Source organism: Dipodomys ordii, unplaced genomic scaffold (genome assembly GCF_000151885.1).
Source record: "Dipodomys ordii isolate 6190 unplaced genomic scaffold, Dord_2.0 Scaffold261, whole genome shotgun sequence".
Taxonomy (NCBI): Eukaryota; Metazoa; Chordata; class Mammalia; order Rodentia; family Heteromyidae; genus Dipodomys; species Dipodomys ordii.
Window position 1 is genome coordinate 576,498 of NW_012267477.1, and position 19,939 is coordinate 596,436.

Here is a 19,939-nt window from a genome sequence, read left to right on the forward strand (position 1 = left end):
CCAGTCTCTGTCCTCCCTTCTAATCTCCGCGAAAGAGAGAGAGTCACCATCTCTTGCCATACCATTCAAGCATTAGCAGCAGTTTATCCTGGAATCAGTAGAAACCAGGAAAGCTCCTAAGGTCCTGATCTACTTTGCAGTCAGTTTAGAATCAGCTGCCCAGTCTAGGTTCAGTTACAATGGATCTAGGACAGAGTTCATTCTCACACTCAGCAGCCTGCCTACTACTGTCAACAAGGTTACAATACTCCTCTCACAGTGATACAATTCATCATCTAAAATTCCCAGGGAAGCAGAAGTGAGAGTCTGGGCTGCTCCTGTTTACTTGCTGAGAGTATTTCTTAGAAGCATCCAGGCTCTGAAAGTCACTGCAAAACTTGGGTACAATGGCCAGAAAGGCTTTTCTGCATCCTAAATCTCTCTCCTTTTTCTCAGCTCCACTGGCAGAGACATTATTCTGTTTGGTGGTATCCTTCAAAACTTGAAGTTTTCACACATGAAGTTCAAGTGTTCTGACATCAGTTAGTATTCATACAGCAAAATGGGAGTCTCTGTAGTTAAGCAGGATTGTTCCAATGCAGGCAATTGTAGTCTACACTAGATCCATTATCTTGAAATTGGATATGTGGAACATGGATTTGACTGAAGCTTCTTCAGAACCCAGGGATCCTTTAAAAGTGTAGCCTGGTTGGCTCCGAGCTGTTCAGACTTGTTCTGGAAGAGATCATGAGATACATATCCTGGATTAATGCTGATCTTCAGCATCCAGAGGGAAGCCTGTTGTCTGCTAACAAATCTGCACTCCTCTTATACAACTGAGATCTTTGGAGTTGTCCTGGAATGGTGATAAAGAAAGTTCTGTATGGCCTCTAATGTTGGAAACATAAAATTTGGTAGACGGGATGTATCTCAACTATAACGCATATTCTTTAAAGTGTTATTCCTTGCCAGGCACTAGTGACTCCTAACTATAATTCTAGCTATATAGGTGGTCACAGAGATGTGGGGATCAGAGTTTGAAGCCAACTAAGGCAGGGAAGTCTGTGAAACTTTGAGTTCCAATTAAATCACAAAATCTGGAAATCGAGCTTTGTCTCAAATCTTCAAGTAGTAACCTTGTGTAAAAAAGCACAAGAACAGAGCCCAAGCTCTAAGGTAAGCCCCAAGACTGTCCCAGAAAATAATAAGTACAATAAAATTTAAAAATACAATTAAACAGGTTTTTTTAATTTTGTTTTGTTCTTTTGTTTGTCATGGGGCCTGAACTCTGGGTCCCAGCACTGTCTTTTACATCTTCAATTCAAGGGGAACACTCTCCCAACTTGAGCCACAGTGCCATTCCCAGCTTTTTCTGTTTAAGTGGTTCTGAGAAATCAAACCCGGGGCCTCATGCATGCAAGGCAAGCGCTTTATCACTAACTCACCTTCCTAGCTCATGTTTGTTATTTTTTAAGTTATGTTTTGATATTTTTGCCGTTACTACAAAGCGATTCATGCATACAATGCATTTTGAGATATGTCAGTCCCCCTTCGACTTCCCCTTTCCCTTATTTTTCTCAGTTCTGTGGCATATGCATTACATTCTGACATGCATTCTACTCATTTCCTCTATTTATTCTTCTACCTCTTTCCTCCTGATCTCAAACCATGTTGCAAGTACATTTCCTACCACTCACTTTTGACTTGATCTCAAAGAAGCAGTTTTAATGTATTTCAAACCATTTCTAACAGTTTCATAATTTTGCCTAACAAACATGAAATAAAATTAGTAGAATTAATAATTTACATACATTTGGTGATTGTCTGTGTGTGTGTTTGTGTTTGTGTGTGTATGTGTGTGTGTATGTATGTGCGTGTGCATTCTAGAAATGATACTTGAACTGAAGACCTGGTCACGGTCCCTGCATTTTTGTGTTCAAAACTACTGTACTACCACTTGAACCACAGCTCCACTACTAGCATTTTTGTTGATTAATTGGAGATAAAAATCTCATGGACTTTCTTTCCTGGGCTGGCTTTGAGCCATGATCCTCAGATCTCAGTCACCTGAGGGATTAAGAATTAGGATTTTGAGATAGAATAAATAGCCAAACAATTCCTGGCAAAAAAGGAATGCTGATATAATCTCAATCGCAGGACTAAAACTCTACTATGAGCTATACTAAAAAAAATCTTGGTACTGGCACAAAAATAATCCCAAAGATGAATAGAAAAGACTAGAAGACCTAGAAATAAACCCATATATTTGGTATGGTTTGATTTGGAGTCAAAGTACACCCTGAGAAAATGATAGCTTCCTCAATAAATGATTTTGAGAAAACTGAGCATCCATATGCGGGAAACTAAAAATCCATCCCTGTTTGTCAGCATGTACAACTAACAACTCATAGAAGAAAAAGACCTCTACATTAGACCTGAAAGTTTGAAATTACTACAAGAGAGAGTAAGAGAAATATTAGAACACATTTACATAGGCAGAAATATAAGGATAGAGTTTCAAACACATATCTGATAGGAGAGAAACTTGACAAATGGGATTGCATCACAATAAAAAGTTTCTGCACAGCAAATGACATACTAAAGTAGAAAGATAACCAACAGACTATGAGGAGATCTTTACCAGCAATACATCAGACAAAGCCTAATATCCAAGCTATACAATGAGATGAAGTATCTACTCCTTCATAAAACTAATAAATCAGTTAGTTAATGGGAAAAGAGCTAAGGATAGATGACTTAGAAGATGAGGTAAGAATGGCAAAAGAACTCATTAGGAAATGCTCATCATTCCTGGCCAAAGAGTAAATGAAAAATATAAACCAACTCATAAATTCCATCTCACTCCACTGCCAACAAATGTTGGCAGGGATGGGGCGGAAAAGGAATCTTATTGTACTGTTGGTGGGAATGTAAACTGACACAACGACTCTGGAACAATCTGGATGTTCTTAACAAAATGAAACACAGATATTCCTTGAAACCCAGCCATACCACTCCTCTGCATCTGCCCTGAACACATAAGCCAGGATACCATATAGACACTTGCACATCCATGCTCATTGCCACACTATTCAAAATTGCCAAGTTGTGGAAAAGAGGTGAGATGCCTTAAAATAGATGAACAGTTAAAATGTGTTACCTATTCACAAAGGAATTGTACATAATCATTACAAAAAATAAAATTATGTCATTTGCCTGGAAATGGATGGACCTAGGACAAATCATGCTGTGTGGTATGCCAAGCTCAGAGAGAGAAGTAGTGCATGTTTTCTTTCATGTGAGGAGTCTATATCTAAAATATAGGTCTGTAGGCAGGTACACAATGTGAGACTAAGGGAGGATATTCTTAAAAGAGGAACAGAAAAACACAATGCCTGTGTACTTATTTTTTATGAAACATATATTTTTATTGTAATGATATTGTACAGAGGGATTACAGTTACATGGGCAAGGTAATGAGCTCATTTCCTATACAGCATTGTTACCTCCTTATTTTTTTTTCCTTACCATCCCATTCCCTCCACACCTCCCCAACTCCGCCCAACTACCCCCAAGCAAAGTTTTCAAGTTCATTTTCAACATAGTGTCTTGTACATCTCATTGTTGCAAAGGGTCATCCTGTATCATTATTTCTGATGATACAAAATAACATTTATCAAAAGGAACTCAAAAACATGGAAATAAGATGTATTTTCTTTATTACTGTTTATGTTTTCATGTCTTGTTTGTTCATCAGTTCATATGTCTTTGGTGGGTAAGGAGAGTCACAGAAATGTAGACAAAAAGGTGAACAAATGCAGCAATGGTACTCATGGACACTATGTTGAAAATGAACCATAAAACTGTGGATGGGCCTTTATAGAGAAAGCTTTGGAGAAACTAGGGACTCATGGAACATTCCTCAATATAATAATGGCTATATAGAGCAAACCTACAGCCAGGATTATATTAATGGTGAAAAGTTTAAACTATTTCCTCTAACGATTATGACAAGGTGGTCAACTCTCTCCACCCCTCTTCATAATAAAGGATTGGGAGGAATAACATTGTGAAAACGGCAATACTGCCAAGATCTATCTAAAATTTAATGTAATACCAATCAAAAACCCAACAATATTTTTAAAACAACAAGAAGAAGCTATCCAGAAATTCATGTGGAATAATAGAAAACCTGAATACATGAAGCAATTCTTAGCAGGAAGAACACTGCTGGAGGAATATCAATACCAAACTTCAAATACTATTATAAAGCTGTACTTACAAAAAACAGCTTGGTACTGGCACATGAACAGGCTTGTAGAACAATGGAATAGAATTGAAAACCCAGAAAGGAAATCACACACCCAAGGCCACCTAATTTTGGTAAGGTAGCCAAAAACAAAGGATGGAAGAATGACAATCCCTTCAATAAATGGTGGTGTCAGAATTATATATGTAGAATATATATATATATATATAATATATATATATATAATTATATATAATATATATATTTCTTATATATATAATGTATATATGTAGAAACATGAAAACTGAATTTAAATCCTTATATATCACATGAACCAGAATCCATTCCAAATGTATCAAAGACCTTGAGGTGCAAACCCCAGTACTACCAATTTGACCAGCTTCACAGTATATTTGTATGAATTTCATGCCACATCACCTATAGCAATGGTTGGTTACAGTACTGGTTTTTCAAAGTTTCACATGACTTCCAATCTTCAGCTTTTTACAAGAACTTCCTCTGAACTTTGATCATACATACTCAAATTTTTCAGCCTATGGTCTCCTCTGCACATTGTCAAATTTGTCTTAGGAAAGGGAGAATTTCATCCTGCTCTTCTCTACCTCTTACTCCAAATCTTCCTTCCCACTTTCTCCCTCTTCCTTCTCTCAAAGACAATATTTTCAGGAAGTTAAATTAGAAAGCTCTTTTAAAATTACAAGACTGTATTATTTTTGTTAGTTGTGAGACTTGAACCCTTGGCCTGGGCACTGTCCCATACTCCTAAGCTCTTCAGCTCAATACAAGCAATCTACCACTTCCTGTTTTCTGGTTGATTGGAGATAAAAGTCTTATTGACTTTCCTGCCTAGACTGGCTTTGAACTGTGATCCTCAAATCTCAGCCTCCTGATTAGCTTGGATTATAGATATGAGCCACCTACACCCAGCTCCATGATTATATTTTTTACTATTGTTGTGCAAGTGGGTCTGGAACTCAGGGACTGGGTGTTGTCCCTCAGCTAGTACTCTACCACTTGAGCATCAGCTCCAATTCTATTGACTTTAATATAGTTGGCTAATCTGTAAATTCACAATCCTAACATGATTAATAAAAAGATAATATGAGCATATTAGTTAAAAATGCTTCTAAAAGTCGACATCTACTCATGATATTTCAAAAGCTATAGTATCTAAGGAAGACAGAAATAATGAAGAAAAACCAAAATGGTTTGAAACATATGTAAAAAATCAATGATAATGATAATAATAAGTGGTGAAATATATTAAAAATTTACCTATTGCATTGTTTCAAATGCTGAAATATTTACTATCATATCCTGACATACAAAATTACACAGGATGTTCTCCTCCAAATTCTATAAAGCAAGAGGTAAAAGAAGACATTAAATTGAGAAGTGAAGCAGCCAGTTATTTTGATTTTCTGATGAAATTTGTACAAATTTATTAAAAAAGATTAGGATATAATAAGTTCTTAGTAGAGTCTATGCAAACACAGTGAATAGAAAAATACCTCTTTTAGAGGAAAGAAGACACAAGTACAGAAATTATTTCCACATTCATAAATTGGAGTACAACATCATTTTAAATTTTCTCTAGGTTGAAACATAGAATCAAAACAATGCAAAATTAAAATTCCCTAAAAGAATATTTTAAGTAGAAAATATAAATCTAGGATTTCCATGGCAATTTAAGACACTCAGGATAACCCAGAAAGTATTAAGCTCAGAAATCTGCCCTTATGTTTTCCAACTTTATTTTCCTTTTTGTCATTGAGCATCGTGATTAAGTCAGTATACATGCAGTTGGTTCAAACAGAAAAATGATGAATCCTACTGAACATGGACAGTAAGAAGGCACTACATTAGAATGCACTGAAACCTGCAGGCAGATGCTAGGGCAGAGGGAAGGAATGGAGGATCACCTGTCAAGATCGATCTACAAGCAGTTGAGAGCATTGGTACTCACCCCTAGGTTTCTACACCTGGAAAGGACCAAGGTAAGAAGGACTGCAGCTTCACAAGCAGATGATGTTGGTATGAGGGACACCAGAGAATACTCCAGTTCTGTATTTAGCTTCACTTAATAACATAAACCAGTCTTGGAATGGCTATAGGCTAATAATTTCTTGTATAAAAAAAGAAACACTACTTGCCTGAATTAACTAACAGGTCTCAATTTTACAAAAGAACCCCAAATAATACTCTCAAAGTTTCCTCTCTTGTTATGATTTGTGTGCTCTATTGAATCAGGAGAGGCATTGCCAAGTGTGTACTGCTGCAGACAGAGAGGTAGAGTACAGGGAATTCTGCCGAGATGATTCTACTAAAATCTTCAAGTGACCTTCAGATTCTAGATGTATCAGAGAAGCTGTGTCATCAGGTGGAGGCACCAGGAAGGGCAGGTGGGACAGCCTAGCCTTTCACCTCTGCTTCCCTGGAAGCTTAATGTTATGGCTTGTATCACTGTGAGTGGACAGCTACTATGCTGTTGACAGTAATAAGTGGGAAAAACTTCAGGTTGCAGGCTGCTTATGGTGAGAGTAAACTCTGTCCCAGATCCACTGTCCTTAAATCTGGAAGGGACCAGGATGGTAATTACCTTGCTCTATACATGAGGAGCTTAGGAGCTTTCCCTGATTTCCACTGAAACCAGTCTAAAGAAATGTTAATGCCCTCACTGGCCCTGTAAGTCATGGAAACTCTGTCTTTCAGAGATGTAGACAGAGAGGATAAAGACTGGTCATTGGGATATCACATCTGGCATCTGGCAGTGGAAACAGAAAACAAATACCCTCCTTGATAGTCATGTTACAAGAGGCCTTCCTTGCAGTACCAGAGAGCCCCTGCTGTACGAGGCTGAGTAAATCCCCAGTATTCTTCTTCCTTACCTGGGAGCAAGAGCAGCAGGAGCCCCTGAAGCTGAGCAGGGACCTTCATGTCCATGCTGTGTGGTGACTGGGACTGACTCCTGAACAGAGTGTGAGCAGACTATGAAGTGCTCAGGGTAGTGGGCTGTGCTCTGTGCACATGCAAATCAGCAGGGGCTGGGCAGAGCTGGGAACATCTGCAGGATTGGCTCAACTCAGTGAATTAACACAGGCCTTGCATCCAAAAGTGTCCTAGACTAGAAAAGAGGAACATAAATTTGCCTGCACAGTATGTGGAGGTGATTTGATGGTAGAAGACAATTTTATGATTATTTCAACAATGTGTAATGCACAGAAGCAACAGATATAATAGAGTATTTTTAAAAGTATATTGAAACATCTTGTTTCTACATAGATCTTTTATTCACTCTCAAGAATTCTTCCTGGAAAAAAAATCCCCATGTTTTCTATCTTAAGTTCTTATGCATTGAAACTTTTCTTACTTTCTCTCCTTTCCTTTTCACCTATGCTTTCCTTTCCTTTCCTTTCCTATTCTTTCCTTTTTTTTATTTGTTTTTGGGGCTTTGACTCTGAGCCTGGGCACTATCCCGCAGTTTTTCAGCTCAAGGCTAACACTCGACCACTGGAGCCACTGTGCCACTTCCGGAATCCAGTGATTTATTAGAGATAAGAGTCTCAAGGACTTTCCTGCCTGAGCTGACTTTGAACCACAATCCTCAGATCTCAGCCTCCTGTGTAGCTAGGATTGCAGGTTTGAGTCACTAGTGCACAGAAGGAAAAGAAATCTTAATAAAGTATTTTCCTTTTTTGTGTTGTAATATTGTTGTGCATCTGATTTGCTTTATCAAGAAATTATTACACTTGTTTGTTGCCATGTAAGATCATGAACAACTTGTGATGTTTCATACAATTTCCAGCTTCTGATAGTGTTCTGCAAAAGAATTAATGGATTTTCTTATTTTTTAAAAAAGTTCATAATCCCATGGCCAATAGACACATAAAGAAATGCTCAACCTCCCTAGCCATAAAAGAAATGCAAATCAAAACAACATTGAGATACCACCTCACCCCAGTTAGAATGGCAAAAATCAAGAACTCTAATAACAACAGATGCTGGAGGGGATGTGGACAGAAGGGAACCTTACATCATTGTTGGTGGGAGTGTAAACTTGTTCAACCACTTTGGAAAGCAGTATGGAGGTTCCTCAAAAGACTCCACATAGAGCTTCCCTATGACCCAGCAATCCCACTTTACCCAAATGTTTACAAACAAGACCACACTAAAGCTACCAGCACAACTATGTTTATTGCAGCATTATTTACCATAGCTAAGATATGGAACCAACCCAGAAGTCCCTCAGTAGATGAATAGATCAAGAAAATGTGGTATATATACACAGTGGAATTCTATGCCTCCATCAGAAAGAATGACATTGCCCCATTTGTTAGGAAATGGAAAGGCTTGGAAAAAATTATATTAAGTGAAGTAAGCCAGGCCCAAAGAAACATAGGTCCATTGGTTTCCCTTATTTGCAATGTCTAGTACATGTATGAGTCAAGCAGAAAAGGTCAGATAATGTGATGTTAGGAAAATGAACCCTTAGATATGTATTTAATATTTTTTTCTTTCATACATTTGCTTCTAATGCATTTATAAGATTATTTCTTTGTTGCTTTGTATGTCCCTCCTCCACAGTATGACCCCTGATTTCACTATATTTGATGTCCGTATAATTTGTGGAGGAGAAGGGAAAAACAAGTAGTTTAAGGATACAGGTGGACCTGCTGCAACAATGAGAAGTACAAGTTGTCATGTCGAAAACGAAATTTACAACTTTGTTGGGGGGGGAGAACAGAGGGGAGGATAGGGGGAGGCTGGGAAGGGATGTGAAGGGTAAACAAAGGAGGAGGCTCCAATGCTTGATAAGAAATGTACTCATTATCTTGCTGATGTAATTGTAACCCCTCTGTAGAGATTGTTCACAATAAAAAAATAAAAAAATTAATAAGTTCATAATCCCAGATTGGTAGAAACATCTTACAATCAAATTTAAGTGCATTTTACTGCTACCACTTAGGTGGACTATTTCTGACAGTTGGGGAAAAGTGACCATTGTTGACAGTCAGCTATCTCAATCCATCATTATGATTATTATGATTGTGTGTGGAAGCTCAACTCCCTGTTCCTTCCCTGGTTTCCTGAAGTGTTCATCATTAGGTCATCCATTGATGAGATTTGGTGAACTGGAGAGACTTGAATAATTCTTCATATAAGCAGGCTGACATGTGATCAGAAGTGAGGCCTGGAGAATTTCCCTGGAGAGGCAGTTGGGTCAGGTGAGAGCATCAGCTGCTGAAGCTGGCTTTATCCGCAGGGTGGAGAATAACAGGATTATGTTCTCAAAACCCTAGGACAGCCTCACAGAACCAGAGAACGCCACACTCCTCTTCCTAGGAGTTAACAAACTAATGATTAGACACATTTCCTGTATTAAAACAATTCCTTCCTATAGATTCTTGTCTGGCTTCTGTTTTACTGGTGAAGCAGAAAGATGGCATTATATGAGAAGAAACATGGCCATGTCTGTGCTTCTGAGACAGAGGAGAGAAAAGGGACAAAGATTCAGAGGAGCCTTCACATTTCAATGAAAACCTTTTAAAGTGTTCATAGCCTTGCTACATCTGAGAAGCTCTATCAGCAGATGGAGACGCCAGGAGCAGCAGCTGGGCAGCCCAGCCTCTCACTTCTGCTTCCCTGGGAGGTTTATGTTATGGCTTCTATCATTGTGAGAGGATAACTATTATGCTGTAGACAGTAATAAGTGGCAAAATCTTCAGGCTGCAGGCTGCTGATGGTGAGAGTGAACTCTGTCCCAGATTGACTCCCACTGAACCTTGATGGAATTCCAGAGGCTAAATTCTTTGCATTAGAGATCAGAAGCTTTGGAGCATTCCCTGGTTTCTGCTGATACCAGTTTAAATGATAGATAATGCCCTGACTGGCACGGCAAGTGATCGAGACTCTATCTCCTGCAGATGCAGATAGGAAGGATGGAGACTGGGTCATATGGATGTCACATCTGAAACCTGGCATTTGAAACATAAATACAAATATCCACACAGTTAGTCATTTTATAAGAGGCCTTCCCTGAAGACCCAGGCAGCACTGAACACACAGGATGGGAAGAGTGCTGTCCTTCCTTACCTGGGAGCCAGAGCACCAGGAGCCCCAGGAGCTGAGCAGGGGTCATCATGTCCATGCTGTGTGCTGACTGGGACTGACTGCTGCATAGGGTGTGAACAGCCTATTATGAAGTCATTGGGGCAGTAGGCAGTGCTCTGAGCATATGCAAATGAGAATAACTGGTTAAAGCTGGGAATAGCTATAGGAACAGCTCAACTCAGGAAATTCTCATATTTCCACAGTGCCCACATAGTTTAGCCCAGATAATGTGTTTCACCCATTCAGCAGAAGCTGTGATGACTCTGCTATCCTTTGAATAGATCTCTTGGTGCATTCAGGGATGATGACCATTTCTCTTGAGTTTTTCAATCTTTGTGTCATGACACTTGAAAGGGAGAAGAGTAAAGAAATAATTTTGTGCTTCATATTTAGAACATGAAGAAAATGAAGATATAAACAGAACAGAATTTGTGGATATTTTTAACTCGTTTAATAGCTATGCATTTAACAACCCATTGACATACCAAGAGATATATAAACTCTTAAATTTTCAAGCAATTCATACTTCAGGCTCTTCTAAAACACACATATACACAAAGTAAAATATGATTCTTCCCAAGAGCAAGTGTAAAGGCTGAGTCTAACTCTTCCTTATTGACTTTACTGCATAAAAGAAAATTTTGCTACATAGGAAACTTTTCAAAGCAAAGGAAAAAAAACTATATGAAGGGTTTAGTAAGTATGTCATCTGGTAAGATGGCTAGAGAAAACATGTTGCTACCAGAAAAGTTCAACATTTTTTCTGTTTTTGTGATTTACCATGTCACCACGTACAATTTTTTCTTGGACTTACAGTTTCATATTATCCAAGAACTACAGCACATTCATATATCCATTGCCCTGTGATCATTCCACATCAAATTCAGGGAAAATCACTTACTTTCAAACTCCCTAGTCCTCATGTATCTCTTTCTTGTTACATGTGTCTAATTTTCTGCTACTATATGGAGAATGGAGAGGCTCATTCATACTTCTTACACCGAGCTAGTAAGGACTGGCCAACTTCAAGGGTGAAGAAAAGATATGTGTTTTAAAGATTTAAAACATTGTGACACATTTTAAATATCACTTAGTTTCTCAATTGATCTAGTTGTGAGGGTGGGAGGCACAAATATCTGGGTGAAATTCCTGAAGTGGTTGGGATAGAAGATACGCCTTCTGGATTACAATGAAAGCTAATTTGTAATTATTTCAATGAGACTGCTAAATTTGGCAATTTAGGAAATGAGGGATATCAATTTAATGCTAATGACTTTCACTTATTGTAATTTGGAATCTAGTTGAAGACAGGACCAAAACCAATGCCATACTGCCTAAGTGGTACTGTGCTTATATTTTGGTCCTGAGGAAGGGAAAAGTGTCAGATCTGAGAGGAGTTGAGATCTATCTGACCAATGTGACCATTAAATGTATTTTCAACTGCTTTTCAGCCTTACGTGCCTTACTTCTGGTGTTAGTAGGAACTTTTTCTGGACCTGATGTTTCTCTGAATAATATCTTAATGGCAAATAAATTGTCAAGGGCTTTGCAGAGATATCCTTGATATGCTAATGGTGTTTGTAAACACCCCTGAGCTGTATAATGCATAACCTAATGATGGTTACAATGTTCTCAATTCTGGATTTCAACTTAAATCGATTTATAATCTCTGGGGTTCAGTGTGTTTTCTGGTTAGTGGTCATGGAGGAAGGGGACATCTTGTACCCCTTCCCAAACCAAAGTAATACTTGATTTTATGGTTCAGTGAATATTTGTAAAAAAAAATCCAAACTCAATTTTCCATAATATGATGGACACAAAGTTAGTTGTTGAAAGTGCATTGCCAGACTAACTAAATTAAAAGCATGCTACCCTGCCTGAAAAGCAAAAGCAGATGAGGAATGACTCATGTGACTGAGTTAATTATGTAGCATACAGCAAGTTTGGAGTTTCAGTCTCCATAGGACCCAAAAAAAATTTAGCATTTGTCAATCAATTTGGCAAATAGGCAACATCCTATCACTGCCACAGTCTGCACATAGTTCCAGTTTCCAGTTTCGGTTTTAAAAAGGATTTTATGCATTTAAAATAGTCCTGTTCTTTTTAAAGTAAAATGATAATTCATCACAAGAAGTAATAGAGGGGAGGCAGCACACAGCATAATTCTTCAAATGTGACTCACTCACAGGCTCACCAGCTATCAGAACTGTGTTTCTTTGCTGTTCCATAATAAATGGGCTACATTTTTTTCTTAATTTGAAATTGTTTATATTGTGCCATGTTTGTCATTTGTGATGATTCTAGTTATCACAGTGAAAGTGTGACTAGTGATACCAGATCTGTTCACATTAGCAAACATCTCTATACACTCTGCATATCTTCTCAATTTACCATAAATGAGTTTGCTTTTTCCTTGTTGTTTAGGTTTTTTTGGTGTTTATTTGATTGTTCCCATGTGTACTCGTAAGGAAATGACCCAGGCCAAAGCTTTGGTATAGGTATCTACATGTGTGCATTTGCATATCTTGTGTTTCAATGGGTCAGGCTAAAAAGAATCCAGCCAGAATCTTGTTGCAGGGAGAATGAAATTTCTATACTATTTTTACCTAGATTATCAGGCAATGCTGGTATCTCGGTATTCAATATATTTGTGCTCACTTCTACCAGGCGTTTTGTGTCTCACTGTCATCTTGAAGGAAGAGAGGAGACCTCTGCCTATACACCAAATGAACACCATATCAGGAATGAGTGCCCTCAGAATTTCCTCAGTGCACATGAGAGGAGAGTTGCATGCATACCTCATCCCCTCATCTTATGGAGAATAACCTGAAGGTATTTTCAACATTTCCATGGGACATTGAGGTTAAGTCATCTTCAGCAACAGGAAGTGTTTAGCTTGTTGTATGGTCTTTACTGTCCATTTCCCCTTCCCTATGTTTCTTTCTCCCTTCACATTCTTCCTAATCAGCCTAAATTGTGCAGACCCTAGAACCCCTTGGGAACTCTGTGTACAGAAAGTATGACTGAGTTGTGTGCATGGAGAGAGCCTGCCTGATGCTAGTAGAAAACTGCTGGCCTGTGTGTTGGCTTATCCTTTTTATATGGGAACCTAAGTGCTTATCATTATACAGCTATCCTATACAAAAACAGATTGAGTGTTTGGTATGTAGTGATTTTAAACTTTACTCTTTCTTATACAGGTATGGGCCAATGTTGAGGTCAATTCAGTTTTTTCCCTATCTATTTATCTATCTATCTATCTACCTACCTATCTAAATCTATATCTATCCATCTATCATTGTATAGTATACCTCTTAATTCAAAAAAGCATCAGACACAATTCAGAACTCAGTTGATAATATAGGGATATTATGGAAGCTCATTGTTTGGATGTGAAACACTCAGGATTTTTGATCATGTATCACCATATCTGCTTGAAATATGGGAACAGAGATCCTCTCTGCTATTTTCAAGCCTAGTTTTCTGTTAGGATTTTTCCTCTCTTTTTTAAAAATTATATTTTATTGTAAAGATGCTGTATATGAATAAGCCAATGAGTATATTTTTTTGAAGATTGTTACCCCTTCCTTTGTTTTTTTTTTCTCTTACTATCTCTTCCCTCTCTTACCTCCCCTACTTCTCCCTCCCACTGTCTTTCTTTTTTTTTTATTGTGAAAATACCATACAGAGGAGTTACATTTACATGGGCAATGTAATGAGTAAATTTCTTATCAAACATTGTAGCCTCACTTGTTTTCCCTTCCCATCCATTCCCATTCTCCCCCCGCTCCTCTCCCCCTTGCAGGCCAAAGTTGTAAAGTTCATTTGTTGACATAATGACTTGTACATCTCATTGTTGTAATGGGTCTAACTGTATCCCTATTTGAATGATTTGTTTTTTCCCTTCCCCTCCACAAATTATACCAACATCAAATACCATGAAAGCAGGGGCTAAACCATGTGGGAGGACATATACAGCAACAAAGAAATCATCTTATAAATATGTTAGACACAATCACAAGAAAGAAAAAAATATTTGAATATTTATCCTGGGGTTCATTTTACCTAACATCAACTTATCTGACGATTTCTGCCTTTCTCCATCATATATAATTTCATGTAAATAAGGGAAACATTGGGACCTATGTTTCTTTGTGCCTGGCTTACTTCACTTAATATATTTTTTTCTAAGTCTTTCCATTCCTTTTAAACAGGGTGAACAGCCTTTGCTATTTGCGAGGAACTAGAAAATGGAATGGTTTGTATCCTATGAATTCAAAATTTGTCCCTCTAGTAAGGTTTGCTGGTTGTATCCTTGGCCTTGTTCTTCCATTGTTTCCTTGCCATTTGTGACTTGTCAGCCTTTTAAGGCTCTTTCCTGAAACAAAAACTGATGTTGTCTTTGAACCACATGATCAAGAAATATCACACTTATTGTGATTTGGGTACTAGTTTCTAAGACTCTGAGAAGCTGAGAAAAGTAGGTGTATTTGGAAATTTCTGTTGTAGTTTGCATGAGAATGGGAAGTGCTCATTCTATTTTGGAGCTCCCTACCTGAATATTGTAGTTGACCCTTTTCCCAGAAGCACTGTGAGATTATCAATGATGGCTTTTGCTTTTTGAGTTCATGATTTTTGTTTGTTTGGTGAGGTAATTTTTTGGTTTTGTCTGCTTAAAATAATCTTGTTTTGTTAAGCTTGTACTTAGTTCGTAGGAGTTTTTTTAAGAATCTTTTTCTTCTTTGCTGCTAAGATAATTTGTCATTAACAATAATTTAGTGAATTGTTTTAGCTAATGCTAGATGAAAAACAGAAATAAAAGTAAGTAGCTGAGAATATATTTTGAGATTAAGAAAACAAACAAAAAGTAAAAATTAAAAAAAAACAAGTTATTGCGCTATACAAATTTGTTTAGGCCTTATTAGGCTTGTAAATTTTCAAGTTTAACTATATTAACAAGTGACCTTTGCTTGTTTTAGGTTTTCATAAATATTTTAGTTTATATGAATGTGTATATTTTTAGTAAACTTCCATTACCACATTGCTTTATCCTGTATCATATCTCAAGTGCAGCAGCTTCCATTGACAAAGAAATAACTTTAGTTCTTCCCCATAGTTGTCAGGTGGTTTAAATTTGATAGGTAATTAAAAAGCATCTGTTGAAATTGAAGTTATAAATAAGATAATTTATTAATAATACATTTAATGGAAAATATTTACCAATAAATGGAAATACTAAGGTAGTTGTATTGTATTATCTCAAGTACTCTTGGTTTTATAAAATCTATGAAAAGACAGTTATGTTTCTAGAGTCCATTCTGTTACCTTTCTCTTTCTTTTTTCCCTCTTCCTTCCTTGTTCCTTTCCTTCCTTTTTTATTGTTAAAATACTGTACAGAGAGGTTACGATTACATGGGCAAAATAATGAGTATATTTCTTATCAAGCATTGTAGTCTCCTCCATTGTTTCCCCTTCCCATCCCTTCCATCCTCCCCCCCAGCCCACCACCCAATCCTCCTCCCCTTTCTTTCCTTTCTTTCTGTTTTCTTTCTTTCTTTTTTGACTTGATATTACTAGGACTTACAGGCAATCCTTGATCATGTGATTTTCTCTGCAAATATTCTACCTGCAATATTAGAGGGACTCATGAAATACTAAAAAGAAGCTGAGAGTTTCTGAGAGAAGGTGGTGAACATGAATACAGAAAGTATGATAGAAAGAGGACATGGCCTCTTTCTAGTCTATATTAATTCTGATAGAGAGATCTAGATTCCAGAATGATATGAACATAAGAATACCAGAATAACATTATGTAGGAATACTGTCTAACATTTCTAAGGTCTCTGAGCAAGTACAGTAACCTTTTAATATAAATTCAAAATTCAAATTAATATATGATTATCAGCCTACATATGAAAGAGAGATACACTTTTGTCTATTAAGATATTTTTGTTTTTGAAATGAGCTTCCAGGTACTAGTGTTAATAATTAATTAAATTAATAGCAATATGTTTTGAACTCGATGTTATAAACAGATGTTCTTTCATTTGAGTCAGATCTTCCAACCTATGTGTTTATGTTATTTTTCAGTTATTGGGTCTCACAAAATTTCCCAGCCCAGTCTCAGGCTACACAACTCCTCTTATGCTTGTCCCATAAATTAGAATCCAGGCATGTGCCATCATGTCTTTTATTCCAGGAATATATCTTGTGACCTTTCTGGGATGTCCTGAAACATTGGTCCTCCTAATTTTGTTCTCACATAGCTGAGATTGTGATTGCAGGTAAGATCAATCACACTGAGAGTATTTCCTTAAATTCAGAAATCTTTTCTTTGCAAGATCCTTGATCATCTAGTAAAAAGCGTAAAGTATGAAATTCCTAAGTGGTTCTTAGATAGGAAGGAAACACAAAATGGTCCATCTGATTTTGTTGTACACAGGCACACGCACACACACACACTCCAGTTGTTGAATTTTCTTTCTTATAGTTTGACCGCTGTATACAAACAAATCTAGAGAGTGTTGGTTGAAGTGCTCAGTGGAAGAGAAACACCTGAGACAGTGAACCTCAGTGAGCAGCTGTCTGAAGAATATTTTCTTTGAACTAGAGCACTGTGAGCAGAAACTTGTTATTCTCCTGACCATAGCAATTTTCAGCATCTTCAGCCTCCACTGGATTTATGGTGAAGTTGAAATCTGTCTCAGACCCACAGTCACTGAACCGGTTTGGTATCCCACTTTCCATGTTGGATACTCTACAGCTCAGAAGTTTTGGAGGTTGTACTGTTTTCTGTTGGTACCAATATATGAAACTTTCCAAAATTCAATATCAGCATTCTCACTGGCTCTGTAGGTGATGATGGCCATGTCTTGAGAAGACAGGGCCAGAGATGCAGATGGTTGAGTCAGTACAATGTCTCCAGTGGAGCCTGGAATGGTAATCCTATGTCAAGAATGACCACAGATTTACTGAGACCATTCCAATGTAAGCATATTGCATTAGTGACAGCTATAATTTGTCAGGGCAGACTCTTTACTAACAGAAAATTGAGAAACAGAGATTTGAATCTATCAGTTTGAGAACTCTGCATATCAGAGAGCAGCTATGGGGGTGATCAGTGTAAGTAACCCTTTCTGCCAACCTCACCTAGAGCCCAGAGCAGAACAGCCACACCAAGGAAGCCTGTGATCCCATGTCCAACAACAAGATTTGACAGTGCTTTTCAAGTCTCAGAAACTGCCTCTAAAGAAGCTTTGAGCAACCTGCACTGTTATGTAATGACACCATGTACAAATTAATTCAGAAGGGCTTGCCTTGATGTTTAAAGGAGACATAGGTTTTCTTTCACTCAGTGGGAGTTGTGGCTAGACAAGACAAAAATGATCTAGAATATTTTCTAGTGTAGCTCAACTATTTCCAGGAACTTGTGAATTTCTCTGTTGAAATTGTATTTCTACTTGAGATGCCTTATGGGAGACCATGCCATGGTTGCCCTTCCATAAATAAATCATTCAGAAATGCTTTGTAATGCCCAAATTGAAGTTGTCACAACATCAAAAGGAAGTCAGTAGAATTTATAGAGGAGTGAAATAACACAGCTGGAGGTGGAGGTGGGAGCGTTGTCTTCCTGAATTCATCTGTTGGACAGCATGTCTGCAAATGCCATCCAGAGCTGGAAAGGCTGGAGGTGTGAGTGTGTTACAGTACTCATTGAACAATGGAGCCTTTCTGGTTTGCCAGGTTACTCACATAGTTAGACCAGCCTGGGGTACATAGTAAGACTGGTAAGTTCCCAATCTGCATGAATTTACTTTACCTTCATGTAGGTAAAGAAGACTTTCCTGTCTGTTTAGTTTTGAAACAAGATCTAGTTTGTCCCTAGTTTTCCAATGATAGTGGAATCATTGCTGAGGTTCCTAATTAGAGTAAGAAAAAAATCAGATCTGTTCTTTTACTCAGATCTTTGTCCTTACCAATGGAAGCAGTAGCTGAGAAACCCCAAGTTCTCCTATAGAATGAGAAGATGATACAAACACATTGGATAGTGTTATGTAATCAAGGAGATTTATTTTAGACCAGGGAGTTAATGAAAATTTATATCTAGAAATATGATTTGGAGGTTAAAGTATACAACAAATTCACCAAGAACCAACTATTTATTATACTTGTGGGCAATAGTATTTGTCTGTTTAATGGGAAATATGTAGCTTATTTAATAAATTCATGGGAAATATTTCATTCAACTACAAAAGTTATGGAGTATTTCATTGTCAGGTGTTGATGACTCTAGAGTGAATGCATTTCTACCTATTCATGAGACTGCAATCTGAGTATTTATGTTTGAAGCCAGACTCAGCAGGAAAGTGAGATTCTTATCTCCAATAAACTGCCAAAAGCCAAAGTTGAGCTGTAAATCCCAAGGAAGAATCCTAGCTTTAGCATAAAACATAGGGACAGAACATAGGCACTTGATTATAGCCATTCTAACTGGGCTGAGGTAGAATCTCAGTGATGTCGTGATTTGCATTTCTTTTATTGCAAGAGAAGTTGAGCATTCCTTCATGAGTCTAAAAGCCATTCTTATTTCATCTTCAGAGAAGACTCTCTTTAAGTCTTTAGTCCTTTTATTAATTGGGCAGTTATTTCTTGAGGATTTGTATTTGGGGGATTAAATTTTTTGAGTTCCAGGTATATTTTACATATGAGACCCTTGTCCATGGTATGGCTACTGAAGATCTTCTCCCAATATGTGGGGTTTGTATTGATCTTGCTAGCAGTGTCATTTGCCATGAAGAAGATCTGCAACTTCATGCAATCCCATTTGTGCAACCTTTCTTTGATTTCTTATTTTTCTGGGTCTCTATTCAGAAAATTTCAGACTGTGCCAAGGAGACCGAGGGATTCTCCTATTCCTAACTGTAATGTTTTCAGAGTGTCTTCTTTGACTCCGAGGTCTTTGATCCAATTGGAGTTAATTCTGGTACAGGGTGATATATAAGGATCTAGCTTTAGTTTTCTACAAGTGAGTAACCAAATTTGCCATCACCATTTACTGAAGAGGAAGTCTTTCTTCCATAGTGTTTTTTTAGATCTCTTATTGAAGATTAGATGTCCATAGGTCTGTAGGTTCAATCCTGGGTTTTCAATCCTATTTCCTTAGTCCTGAGGTCTCTTCTTGTGCCAGTAACCAAGTTGGTTTGGTTACTATGGCTTTTTTTGGGTGGGGGGTCCAGTTATGGGGTCTCAAGGCTAGTGTTCTACCACTTGAGCCACAGTGCCACTTCTGGCTTTTTTCTCTTTGCTTATGTGGTTCTGAGGAATCCAACCCAGGGCCTCATGCATGCAAGGCAAGCACTGGACCACTGGTCCACCTTCCCAGCCCCTACTATGGCTTTGTATTAGTGTTTGAAATTTGATATTGATATTCCTCCAACACTGTTCTTTCTGTTAAGGATCATTTTTGGTATTCCGGGTCATGGCTATAATCAAGAACTCTAATGAAAACACATGCTGGAGGGGATAGGTCCAGAAGGGAACCCTACTGCATTGTTAGGAGTGTAAGCTTGTTCAACCACT

At 37.7% G+C, this 19,939-nt stretch overlaps 1 gene segment (V, D, J or C); it reads right to left on the bottom strand.

Annotated features, from left to right (window-relative positions):
- LOC106001068 overlaps positions 1-19,939 on the bottom strand; it is a 195,450-nt gene that overhangs the window by 31,770 nt on the left and 143,741 nt on the right.